General features: G+C 38.8%; 1 long non-coding RNA gene across 1 annotated transcript in view; it reads right to left on the reverse strand.

The window, feature by feature from the left end:
* LOC121089664 overlaps positions 1-12,312 on the reverse strand; it is a 59,107-nt gene extending 46,795 nt beyond the window's left edge. The window contains exons 1-2 of the long non-coding RNA XR_005828307.1: positions 12,195-12,312; positions 12,009-12,096 (exon numbers count right to left, since the gene is read on the reverse strand). This is a non-coding gene — a long non-coding RNA (uncharacterized LOC121089664). The remainder of the gene's footprint in view (positions 1-12,008; positions 12,097-12,194) is intronic.
* Positions 12,313-12,582: the final 270 nt, after the last annotated feature.

Consider the following 12,582-nt stretch of genomic DNA (forward strand, 5'->3'; position numbering starts at 1 on the left):
TAGTAGTGAAAAATGAAAGCTTGCAGAATATGCAAACTTAGGGCTTCTGCTTTTTCAAACCAGAAGTCAAAATGATGCATTTTTAGTTCCTAAAAAGAAAAATGCACCTTAATTACTAGAAAAAATAAAATATAAACTCTTAAAATCAAAAGAAAGACATGTTTCACCCAGCTGTCTTTATTTTTCCCCTCTGTCTCTGTTTCTCAAAAAAAATATTTTTTTTTTTATGTCATTACTGTTTTCCAGTGCCCAGATACTTTTAGGGAGAGGTTTAAAGCCTCATGGTGTTACTTTTAGCAAAACTGTCACAGAGGTACAAGTGATCACATTATTTGCAGCAGAAGATCCACAGTAAGAAAAAGAATAAAATAAAATATATACTCAAAAATTGGCTTCCATTTAAAACAAAGTCTGTAACATGTATATTCCATACTAAAGATGAACCTTTTACTGATTGCAAGGTAGCATTAAAATGTACCTTTTTAAAAAAAAAGGGGGGGGGGGGGGGAGGAATTTTAATCAGACACAAAGGAAAAAAAAGCTGTTTAGATTTTTGTTACTGGAAGGGCTTCTTACAAAAAACTTTGCAACAATGACTTACTATTCAAATACTGTCTTTCAATAAAACCAACAGAAAAAAAGTTTTCAGGCTGGAGAAGAGTTAGATTTAAAGAAATGACTTACTGAGACTACAGACTGAAACATTGTTTTACTATTGATTTTATTGCTAACCAAGATTTCCAGCGGACTTGCAGATCTCATCATCTCTGACAAACTCCCAGGGCAATCAACACCCATTTTCAAAAAGTGCATTCAAAACGTGTCAGTTTGTCTGTGACACAACAAGTTCCCAGGTCTTTGCTTCAGTTTGCTGTAACTTGCTCATCATTTTGAGCATACCATCTGCCGAGCTGAAGGAAAGGGGGACTTCTCATTTTGTCTTCTCTGATCTGAGCATCAGCCAAAAACAGGTACTGACTACAGAGGAGAGGCACAAGCCAAAACAATTCCTACAACCATAGCCTTGCCTACCAGTAATTTTGGAGACTGGATGGGCATTGACCTGAAGAATAAAGAAGGAGTGGTGAAAACCCAAAAATAAAACAGAAGTTTTGAAATCTTGTGCAAACCGCATGAAAAAACTGCAGCATATACTCCATTTAGGTAGTTACAAACCCTGCTCAACTTAACTGTCCAAACTAGAACCTTTGTCCCTTCTCTTTTAATCCTCAGGTTGATCACACTAGTTTCTCCCATTTAATCTCAAATGATACTGTAAACTGAAGAAGGAAACTGCCTACCCTGGCCAGCTTACACTCCTTGGTGCTCAGGATGCCTACATACAGCTTGGACTGGAAGTGTTCTCATACTGCAGGTAACTAGAATATAAGATGACTGGTTACCAGAAGCACTCACAAACCATCTGGAGACACCTAAATACAAGCACTAGAACATACATGGAGCCCAGCAGCACTCACCCAAAGATTTTCAGCACCATTAATAACCAGGCTATAAAGCTCCTAAATTAGGCAGAGGATTACTAGGAAACATTTCAGAAATCTCTGGCTGTAGGACTCCTGTATTTTCACTTCTGGTTCAAAGCACTGTTTTTCACACAGCTCTTAGCAGCTGCAGGTAAGAGGAGAGGGGAAGCAGGAGGAGGGGGGAGAGGACATGGAAGCTACACAGTCTGGAACTACCAGTGGGTGGCTGCAAAAGTAAGCCCTATGCATAAGAATCTGCATGATTTGATTCTCACAGGTATGCTTATTAAAAATTTGGGCGGGGGGGACACGACACACCCACCCAAACAGTTTTTACAGTACCCATTAAAACACAGCCTTCTGCAGTAACTGAAACAGCCAGTACAGCTTTTAGCTGGCTTGAAGCTGTCCACATGGTGGAACCAGTGTGGCTCTCTGCACTCGGTCAAATCCTCGTCTGCTTCCCAACTCTGTGCATCACGTGTGTGTCTGGGGCACTCTCCAGTGTAGCTGTGCCCTTGATGAGAACGAAAATTGTCGACAGGGCGACGGAGAAAGCCTGCTCACTTGAGCTGACTGTAATTTGCTACACAATGCCAATGCTGCACGAACCAGGCACACTAGCGTGTCTTGTAGAAACTAAACTCTTAATACAGAGGATCGGTTGCTGTAAAAAGAAATAAATTGTAAACTCACCTACATTCACGCAATCAGGAGGATAAAAAGAATGGAATAATCAGACAAAAAAGAGTCAGCAAACAGAAGATTTAAAACATATCAGTGTCATTATTTTAAAAAGTTCCCTCCCCGTTTTCTATCCTGCAAGGAGCACATAAAATTTTATCATCTGTAAGTTTTAGTTACCATGGTCCTTGTTTAGTATTCTATAAAGGCTTGAGGGGTTCGGTTTTGGGTTTTTTTTTTTTTTGTTTTTTAGTCAATGATCTAATTAACTTCCCCACACAATCTTAAGATACTATCAACATACTGGATTTTAATTATTTGTACAGCAGAATCCTAAACTGGAAGGGCAACAGACCAGGCAATTTCACAGCATCTTTCTGTTGAGCTGTTCTGATCGGACTTAGACTTCGATTTGGGTTATATCCATGCAGGTGCTGTGTGTGGTGCAATCTCTGCTATTACTTATGAATGCATAAAACAGAGTGACTAATTTACAAGATGGTGGTGATGAAACATACCTCATGGCAGGTAAGCAAGAGAGCACATAACCTTCCACTTCGGTAAAGAATGCTACCGAATCTTGCAAGGCAGAGGAGTTGCCTCCTAAAGCTATGAGTGAAAGTCTCCATTCAAAGGAAGTCAAAGACTTGGAATAGCAGCTGCAACACAGATCCAGACTATGAGATGCGTTCTTGCACAAAGCAGTATTTAACCCCTCAAACTCTGTAGGCATTGCATTTCAAAACAGTCCACAACTTTTCCCTTCTCAGCTCAGTGTTCTCCACGTGTATGTTATACGTGGTTTATTCAGACAATAACTGTTTCTCACAGAAGAAATCCCACGAGCAACGTCAGGGTTACCTCCAACTCACAAGGGGAGGTGCTGAGGCAGAGATGGAAGAGGAAACTGGAAGAGGCTCTTACTGTTACACCCAAGGCTGAGTGTAAAAGAATCTCCCAACTTCTTAACTCATTTTTCCAGACAAGAGCACCACCACTCCCACATATCAATACTTCATCAAGGTCTAATTTCTAGACAACAGCATGTCTAAGATGCATATTTTACAGATTAAAGGATATTATGTTAAAGGATAGAAAAGTGACTAGATAAAACTCTCAGGACTGCAGACTATTTTGATCAGAAAGAGTTAACCCCACTGATTTCAATGGCACAATAAAATTTATTCTTTGTACCCAGTATTTCTCCCAGTGGCTTCTACAGTAGTAGTACCTCCTGGTACCTAAAGGACAGAAAAAAGCTGTATCGTTTGAGTGGGACTTAAACTCTATGTAGGCCTTGAATTAGTCATCTGCAAAGAGATGAAATTCACTCTGTGAAGAATGGCTTTATTTTTTTAATTGCCATTAGAAGTAATGCCCACTAGACAGTAATGTGAAACACAGCTATTGATCACCTGGATAAACCTTTTCATTGGAAGTGTTTTTCAAAAATGCTCACACAGAGCTGTAACACAGTCTGAAAGTGCACTAGCAAGTAATTTTTCAGCTTGATTTCTTGATGTTAAGTGAATTGCAAGACTTTTCTATTTGTTCTCCCACTATTTGCGACCTTAAAACTAATTTACACAGTTAAGACACAGGCCAGGTTTTTCGCAGATTCATCTTCATGAAAGCTTGTTAGCTCTTCCTGCTGAACATTCAGTTAATCTGTATTTTAGGTTACATTGTAACTCAGGAGGAACATACTGATGACAAGTAACGTTTCAAAATGTGGGGGTTTGGTACTGGCTCACTCACCCTCCTTTTCCACCTGAAGTTCAATCCACCACCAAGCAAGTGTATACTTTCATGTATTCAGCTCGGCAGGCATCAAAAGTTGAAAGGCTTGCCGCAATTATTTTAACAATAATGGAATTTTAGTGCTTCTTTGTCCAACCCAGAACCTTATATGGGTGCAAAACAGCCATATCCAACTGACAGCGTAAAGAAATCTATTTTGGGAAGAGAATTACACTCATACTTTAAGTTCCTTCGAACTCACTAAAACTGATGGCAAGATGTGGACTGCAGTGTTACAGGCTGAAGAAATATTCACCAGCAAGTACAGATGTGTATGTACGGTACCTTCCATAAGCGTGAAAGTATCCTCAGAAAGTTATAACCATATTGTTGTCACTTCTGACTGCCACACTGGCCTGCTCTTTAAAACAGGTACAACCACCTTGCAGCTTGCTTCCCTCTCACGGATCAATCCCCTATTTCTAGAAAGTGTAGACCACCTTGTTCCCAGCTGGCTGTATCTGCCGCCAAGCACTTCCCTAGCTGTTAAGTTTAAGTTTTGACTCCTGAAAACATTTTGGAGCAAAAAATACAAGCGCCTGATGGTTACCCATTTTTATCCTGTTCACCACCCCCACCCCCTAAGAGCATTTTGTGTTACAGAGAAGAAAGTAATTGCCACTCTAAACAAAGTACTAAACAGCATCTTAAATGTGTGCACGTGAATATTACATGTTTAACCTCATTTTTATTTACACCAAATAGGAATGCATCCATACAAAAAATACGCTTACCTCATATGTGAAACATACATATATGTATCTAGTAGAGTGGGTTATACTTTAAATGAAATAATTTTATAGAGACATTCAGAAGGCACCAAGGAGACAGTAGAAATAATTGGTTTAGTATAATTTAAAATGTAAATGTCATGTAATATGTAATTTAAATGTAAATCTGCACCTTAAACCTTCAATCCATCAATGTAAATCTCCATTTAAGAAACAAAATTTCCATGTGATCATGTTAATTCCTCCTTCTATAATAATTATAGAATGAGAAATGTATAACCTTCAATTAAAACCTGGTAACTATCTTCATAACAGACTGAGTTGGAAAACTATTTTAAAAAAATGGTTACTAATAAAAATAGATTTAAAAATGTAAATGATTTATTCACGTAATAACTAAGCAACCAAAAAATCTCTATATTTCACACTGCATTAAAACCAAAACCAAACCCCATGATGAACCCCTGCAGCAAAATTTATACATGCATACCCTTTGGGCCTGTAACAGAGTTTCCATCCATTTTGGGATCAATTCCCTCCCACACACCCTGCAATTCATAAATGCATGCTGGAGTATGAAGAATACCAGTGCTGTGTCCCTTAAAACAAGAAAGTAAGACTGTCAACACTCCTTGGTTTAAAGTAGACAAAGTAAGAAGGTAAAAAGCTAACTTCATAAGTCCATAAGGTCTGCTACACACAGAGTGCAGCGTTCTTTAAATACACTTTAAGAGTTCAGGCTTCCTATATAAGGTTTTTAATTTAGTGGTACTTTGGCTTGAGAGTATAATCCCAAACTCTCTGATACCTGTGGGAGACCTTCCACTGCCTCAGGACTGGATATACTATTTTGTTTCCTATAGACAAGTAAGACAATACATCTCATCTGCCAAAAGTAGCAAAAATATAATGAGAACTCTCCTTTTAAAAAAAAGAATCTGCAACCAGAGAGAAAAATAAATACAAAAAAAAAGAGAGAGAAAAAAGAATGATATATCAAAGACCAAAATCTTTTGAAAATAATACTTGCTGTATATACAAATGTAGAAGGAAATATACCACAGCTCTTTGTGTATGGGTAGCAAAACAAATAAAGTGATCAAAATCTCTTGAATGCAATCAAATAGCTTCCATACCCGTTTGCACAGTGAGTTCCAATAAAAAGGAAGACTAATTCTGAAAAGATCACCGATGCATTTAAAAGTCGATGTCAAAGCTTTCTGTTCACCAGCACAGTACTTCCTAAACTGAAACAAGTAACTGTCCATCTACAACACTGTAAACATGTCTACCTTCTTCCTAGTTATCACATTTTGCAGATGAAAATGTAAATTAATTCTTCTACAGCTTTATCTTCTGGCCAGAACAAAGTCTTTTCTATCACCTGTCTACTGCAGTTCTGTAAGACCAGTTACTGTGAACAACGTATTAGAAAGAATAATATAACTTCTGTTGAAAAATCAGTATTAAGTGTATCACCTTTACAGAAACCCCAGACTGACCTCTCTCTCTGATGAATTAACTTCAGTGTGAAGTATCTTGGCCTACTATGGTTGTAAAACACAAAAACGCTATCACGTATTTAAGCTACTCAGTGCCACTGCCTGCCCCCTCTAGCATTAAAATAAATAGACTTGATGGTGCTGCTTCTTGTTTTCTAGCTCCTGAGATCAACTATTTCCAGTGTATTTTCTATTTTTGAAATTACCTAAAACAAGAAAAAAAAAAAAAAAGGAACACCAGAGGACAATAAAGGAAACAAGACCACTTTCAAACAATGCTATTTTTTCTAATTTGGTATTCTAAAAATATTTGTGTCTGTAGTTATAAAACCACGTGTTCTCTTCCATTATTAAAACTGAAGCTGCCTTCGCCTTCTGGAAATGTCTGCTTTCATTGACAAAAGAATTTCAGGAGCTGAATGAATGCCACAGTAAACATATCTGTATTCAGGTATCTGAATACAAGGGCAATATGCTAAGTGTACCTTCAGATTTTAAGTGTTACAAAATATCAGTCAGCAATTCAAACACAATCCATCAAAGGCTACAGAAAATTACTACTTAATTAATATTTAATAAAGGTATATTGGTTATTATAGTAATAAAATAATTTTTCCTCAGCTCTTCTTCCTTCCTCTTTGTAAAATTTTCATCCAAATAAGTTTACTTTTCTGTTTGTGTTTTAACAAGTTTAAAAAGAGCAAATCAGTTTGAAACTCCAGAGAGACTGGACAGGAGCTAAATGTTTTCTTTGGCAGATAACAGGATACAACAGTTGAGGTTAATTTAAACTTATGTGCGTAAAAATAAATAAGCAGTACACTGCCATCTTAAATCTATAGACTCTTTCCAAAAATACTGCCCTAATTTAAATAAAGAATGCATAAGGTAATGCACCAACTACATAGCAAATATGGAACCAGCGTTCACTCTTCATTTTAGTTCATAAAACTCTCAGATGGAGCATCAGTGAGATGAAGCTCTTTGGAGGAGCCCCCCCCCCTTTTTTTTTTTAATAAAACATGACCAATGCTTAGACATGTCTTTCAAAGTACCATTCCTGGACAATTTTTATGAGAGTTTTGAAAAGTTTTGTGGAAGACCCTGAAAGCCACTATAACAGTCAGATCGTTATTGCAAATTATTATGTATATAGGCTTAATCCAAATCCCATTTGAAGTCGATGGAAAAACCCCCGTCGCCTTCAGAGGCCTTTGGATCAGATCCTTTGTTTCCAGAGGTACGGCATAGCAAATTTCAAATGTATGCAAGAAGGAAGAGCGTACAACTACTAAGCAAGTGGTAACACTAATCTTCTGTGAAAAAAAGACTGTTTTTACAAAGGGCAACTCAGAATGATGAGATCATACATTTGACGGTGTATTTTTTTTTTTTTTTTTTCGGAAAGACAGGCTGCAAAAGGCCTGATTCTGGGCACTTTATTCCTGCATATCCACTTACAAATCAAGGCATCTTGAACAGAATTATGTTCTATTCTGGAGACAGTAAGTCCATTTTTAATGAAATCCTACTAGTACTGGGGTCACGAGGACATTTGAAATATTCTATGTGAGCACAGAAATACCTGTGGACAAATTTCTGCATTGTCCCTAAGAAAATCACGAACAGGTTTGCTCATTAGTGAGAAGTTATAGGCCAGATTTATTAGTGATTCCACAAATGTACATACATACTATGTTACTGAATATCTGGGTAGAGGGGGATTGTTCCAAAGCCCATCAAACTCAACAGAATTCATCCTACTGTGGATCAGGCATGGAGTTAAATGCATAAACAAGTACAGATTGCACAGCGAGTACAGTTTACAGTAGTATAAACTTATGACTTGCAAAAGTGCCTGTGCACTTGAAAACATCTACCCCACCATTTTATATCTACTGGAATCACTCTGCTTATGAATGTCGACTGAGCTGGCTACAGATTTCAACTTTTTGTCTCCTGGCTGCAACTGTAAGTCTAGCTAGCTGCATGCACACTGAATAAATGAATGCCTATCTTGACGAAAATCAAATGCATTGTACAAGCATGCATGCTGTATGAACACGTATGTAGCTACGAAGAAACATGTTCTACAGTATGTCTTATTTGAGAAACAAAGTCATGCAAACATATCTCTAAAATATTTTTTTTTCCTTCTCAGACAGGCACAGGTGCCATAAATCAAAATTAAAACTGTATGGCAGTATTGCTTTGTTATATATATTAGACCTCCACGACACTCGCCATTGCGGGGGGAGGAGGAGGCAGGGCTGACTACCTGCACCTGTTTCAAGCTAAGAGCAACTGATACAGTTAGTAGGAAAAATGCCTAATTAGAATGTATTTCCATTTTCTTGAGGGAAGGTGTCACAATCACAAGCCTGCCCATGCCCTGAGCGCCCATGTGCACAGGAGACTTTGAACGCTGCTGTAGGAGGTACAAGGCCCTGCCGAGGTTTATCACACCACAGGAATACTGTGGCACATGGACGAGGGCCGATTACAGTGAAATCATTCTGCCTGCAAGGGAGCTGCTGAAACCCTGAGCGGCTGTGAATTACACCACACACACCCCAAATTTTTATTCTTTTTTTTTTCTTCCCTCAAAAGAAAACTGGATGACACAAGGCATTCCTTCCAGTCCTCCTTGTATTCATCCTTAGTGGATACAAAATGTTTATGAACACTTGGCATGTACTAGGAGAAGGCAGTGCTGTACCAATACAACCATACAAAATATAATCCAGCCTTACAGTCTTACGTTATCTTCTATATTCAACAAAGAGAGAACTCCGGACTGCACCCACATCGAAAACTCCTGCTTCATTCCCTTTCTCCTCTCCACCTCCTCCCTCTTCCCTCTTCTTTACCCACAATAAAATCTCCCTTAACCTGATCCAAATCCAGCAATGTTCATCCAGGCAAAATTCCAGTTAATTTAAAAAAGTTTAGCCTGAATAAGGATGTCGCACATCTCACTTACTATCCCTGAAAGTAACCATCACATCGTAACCCACCTATCCATGTAAAATGCTGCGCTCTACGCTCCCCTTGTTCCAGTGCAAGCTGCTCCCTGCCTTGCACGTAGCAGTGCTCTCTGATGAGCACTCTGTATTACTCACAGGCCTAGAACATATGTACCTTTCCCTCACGTTCCCCACTTTCGCTGTGTTAGTACCATTCAGTAAAAGCCATATTTTTAGTCAAGATAGGTGGGAGTTTAAGAATAATAGACTGTTCATTTATCAGCAACACCTTAAATATCCTTTTGGAGGATAAAAATCCATTTGGAGGATGAGGGTGAGGGAGAAAGATTGAGTTTGGAGCAAAACCAGTGCATCTTATGATTATTTTCACTGTGTTTCACTCAGTTATTATCTGAAAATATGCAAAACTTCATCCTAGCCAGCTATAAAAAAAATCTTTTAATTCAGCAAAGTATTGTCTATGCTTTTAATTTCTCATTCCGTGCACCAAACATTTTGTACGAGAATCTTGGTAGACCGACACAAAATAGTTTCAAAATATAAATGCTGTAGCTCATGTGCATAATTCCTGAAGGCATTCATCTGAGGAGCTGAGTATTTCTATCAGCAGCTGTATTTCGAGTTACAGGCTAAAAAAAATTTTAAGTTTAAAACCTGACATTCACCAATCTAATGAACAGATTTTAATTCTCTTCAGTTAACGTACGCATGATCTTTATGCACTATGTTCACTTCAGCATGCTTATAGGAAATCCTCACTCTGAAATAAACCAGTAATAAGGCAATTCTGCTTCTTTTACTTTCACAGCAATCATCTCTAGCAAGCCACTACAAAATAATGAACTAATACACCAGAAGCAATCTTATGTTCCTTTAAGTTCTAGACCACCACAACAAAACAACCCCAACAAGTATTGCAACCTAAGGAAAAAAAAAGAAAAAAAAAATCCTCCTTAGATATACAGCGTCACTAGGAGCAACATCACCGAGTGCTCTGAAATTTCTCAGTGAAGACTGTTTAGCAGTTTGTGCTTTTATAACAACTACAAGTTAACCCCCCAACTAACATTTTACTTGCATTGTACTGTGCAGCTACTACAGGCCTCTAAAAAGTACTTCGAAGAAATTAATTTTAGCTATCACCAAGCCATACGTTCCTAAAATCCTTTCTTAATCTACACAGTTCAAGCTCAAAGTAAGTAGTGAATGTTACAGTGATCGGCCAATAAATACTGCTTTACTACTTAAAGTTATGAGTTGTGTTTCAGTTTATGTTGCCATAAAACAGTTCAAATGCAATGCCAATACAGAGATGGTTGTGATACAATGCTGTCAATGGCCTGCATTTAGAACTATTTTTGTACAAGGGACTAGGTATTTTCTAATTATTTTGAGGGGGGGCGGGTGGTGTAGAGAAAAAAGCCCCAAAGTTATTTAGATTTGTTATTTACTTTAATTCCTGGACATAAATAAAATTAAAGGGAAAAGATTAAAATATTCTACATAAACATTCCATTTTTTTCAGTGTCGAGGAAAGCATTTGTTCTACAAATATATATGAAAGAACTACTTTTCTCATAAAGTGTCTTTAAAATGTATTTATTTCCAAATACTTTAATTTGCATATGCACTTGTCTATATAAAGAATACAAAGTAAGTATTATAATAGGTCTGGCAATTTCATAGTAGTAATAAATCTTAAGTGTATAACCATCTGCCAAATTGTGCCTAACTCAGTGCATCTACATCCACATGCTACTTTGAACTATAAACGGCATTACTCTAACATTTAAGTATTATACTTAAAATAAATTCCTTCATTAACACCCAAAGAGCAAGAGAAAGAGAGTGGGAGTGTGCACGAGCATGTGCCCGTACGCGCACGTAAGATAAAGAAGAAAATACACTTATGGCACTTACGGACCTTTAAAGGCCATGAAAAATAGTATTTTAAAAATATAAGATAAAAATGGTAATTGTAAACTAATCCTGAACAATTCCAGGTATTCTAAAATTTAAAGACAAACCCTGAAAATATTTATGTCCAAATTCACATTGCTAAGACAATCAGGAAACGTAATTGTAATGAGATACAATTACTGAAGATCATCACACAGTTACCTTAAAAAATTCTAGTTGAGAAATGCAAACACGTACCCTCCTGTGTAACACACACAAATGGCATAAAACCCTACATACTTGTAGGCATCTGTGTTAGAACTGCTCTGCACAGGGATGTTTAATAATGTTTCAAATGTAATGAAATATTCAATAAATATAAAACTTGCACCACCCAACTTTGTTTCTTTTCTTGAGCTTCTTCCTATTTTTTTTTTTTAACTGGAAGGGGGAATGCCATTCAAGAAAGAAGCTATATTGTAATCAATGAAGGCAAGACTGGCACAAGTCCTAGAACATTTGCATTCAGAAATAAAAGCTGTGATCGACCTTTGTCTGCTAAGAAAATGAAGCTTGCTGCTTTTAAACAGACTAGCGAAGGGAGGGGCAGACTTCATAGAGAGGGAGAAGAGAACCTAAAAAACAGCAACAATAGCAAATATTAGTATATCACATCCCTAATAGCTAGCAAGCAATCATCCTGAATGAGCCTAAACCTCGCCGGGCTGATAACTGGTACTACTGGTTAATAATAAATTAATAGGCAGACGCCAGCCAATTTGCCAATACCCACGTAGTTTCTGAAACTTAATTTTCCTACTTGGTAATTACTCGCCGCTCACGCCATCGTAGCGGTACACAAACGCGAAATGCTGGTGCACGTCAAGGGGGAGCGGGGAAGGCGGTGGGGGAGCAGCTTACCCTGCGCAGGGTGGGAAGCCAGCCTCGGGGAGCCGCCGATGTGGTGGTGCTGGTGGTGGTGGTGTTCACCTTGCAGCTCTGCAGTCTCCTGGAAAAGCAGGCAGAAGGCACTGAGCTAGCTCTGTGGCATTTCTCGCCCTTGCAAGTGCACGCAGGCCTGGGAGAGGAGGGGAAGGCGGTCCTTACCTAGCAACCGGCGCCGGCTCCTCCGCCGCCCGCTCCCCTGCCACAACTGCCCCCGGCTGCCAGCGCCCGGCAGCAACAATGGGCGGCTGCGAGGGGTGGCATGAAAGGGAGGGAAGGGAAGGGAAGGGAAAAGCGAGAGGAGGGAGGGAGGGAGGGAAGGAGGGAGGGAAGGGGGGGGGGGGGGGGGCAGAGACGGAGGGAGAGAGGAGAGGAGGGGAGGGGAAAAAGAGAAGCGTGTTAAGCTTGTCTGGTAGTTAACAAGTCTTGAATGAAGAATGTTAGCAAACAGACAAACAGCATGTCTGATGCATGCTAATAGTCCTGGCTTCACCATTGACACTATGAATAATTCAGTAGAAAGGAGGGAAAAAGCGGGGGGGGGGGGGGG

The sequence above is a fragment of the Falco naumanni genome, chromosome 5 (assembly GCF_017639655.2).
Source record: "Falco naumanni isolate bFalNau1 chromosome 5, bFalNau1.pat, whole genome shotgun sequence".
Classification (NCBI taxonomy): domain Eukaryota; kingdom Metazoa; phylum Chordata; class Aves; order Falconiformes; family Falconidae; genus Falco; species Falco naumanni.